Below are 1,225 nucleotides of genomic sequence, written 5' to 3' on the forward strand. Positions count from 1 at the left end.
TCTATTAATATGAGATGGAAAGGGATTAATCCATGGTGAATCTAAAAAAAAAAAAAAAAAAAAAAAAAACCAAACAAACCTTAAATATACTATGACCAGGTAGTACCGAAGTTTGTTTGTTTTGTGGTGCTGGGCAGGAAGAATTTGAGATCATGTTCATCTGGGAGTTTGGAAATGACTTCACAGGGAATAAAGCAGATGAACATAAAGGACTGGTAAGATTTCTGCAAATACAGATGGACGTAAAATCGTTCCAGGAGGCAGAGAGACTAGGTACTAATAAGGCTAGTACAGATCAAAGGAACTTTAGAGCCTGAGCCTTTGATGCAGACGACACAACTCAAGCAGGGAAATACAGTTAAGTTAGAGCTAACTTATTTTATTCACTAATGCATGCACTTATTCAGCAAATACTTCTTAGTACCTACCAAGTGCAGGCTTTAGTATATCAGAGTAGCTAAAAGTCCTTTTCAATATGTAAAGTCTAAAAATGGTAGCTCTGAAATCACAGTACTAACTCTGATCCTTAGCAATTACTACCAAGTCAATTAATATGCAGCAACGTGCGGGATTTTAGTTGAATACTGCTGCGCGTGGTTTAATATTCTGGGCGAAGGCTGGTAGTTCCAAATTACATTGCTTCTCATTTTCACTTGTTTCTAAACCCACTATGTGAATTAAAATTAAGAGTGAATTTATTTATACTTAAGCTGCAAAATAGGATATTTGTGGCTCTATTTCACAAGTTTTGGTTGTTGTAAGAATGCTGTAGCATGTATTAGTTTTTAAAAAGAAGGGGAAAAGACTTAATAGACACTGTGGGTGATTTTTTTTTTCTGACCAAAAGGATTGTTCCTGATTGAAAAGGAACCGCTGTAAACTTCCTTTAACTAGCCAGCTCCCGGAGAAGCGAGAGCGACCAGTGCATCTGTGGAACACGGTGCGCCGAGATACACCTGCACTCACCCTGTGTCAAAACAATCTGTTTTCCCTCAACCTGGGACTTGACGTGCCTCGCGCCGCGGCGGCGCTGGGAAGGGGCTGGTGAAGGGCGAGGTGGCGGCCACGAGGGCACTTTCCCCTTCTCCAGGTTCCTCACTAAAACCTCGCGGCTGTCAGGTTGGACTCACCTTCCCGCTCGGTTTTCTCTCCCTCCCCGCCTCACCGCTCCGCATCCGCCTCCCGCGCAGGGCAGCGAATCCCGCGGCCCGGGGCCTCCCGGAGC

The 1,225-nt window shown here is 43.8% G+C and overlaps 1 long non-coding RNA gene across 1 annotated transcript in view; it reads right to left on the reverse strand.

Moving 5' to 3' along the window:
• The window catches only part of LOC106148559, a 5,961-nt gene extending 4,743 nt beyond the window's left edge, over positions 1 to 1,218 (reverse strand). The window contains exon 1 of the long non-coding RNA XR_001234124.1: positions 1,131 to 1,218. This is a non-coding gene — a long non-coding RNA (uncharacterized LOC106148559). The remainder of the gene's footprint in view (positions 1 to 1,130) is intronic.
• Between the last annotated feature and the right edge of the window lie 7 nt (positions 1,219 to 1,225).

Source organism: Chinchilla lanigera, unplaced genomic scaffold (genome assembly GCF_000276665.1).
Source record: "Chinchilla lanigera isolate Chin_1 unplaced genomic scaffold, ChiLan1.0 scaffold00022, whole genome shotgun sequence".
Lineage (NCBI taxonomy): Eukaryota > Metazoa > Chordata > Mammalia > Rodentia > Chinchillidae > Chinchilla > Chinchilla lanigera.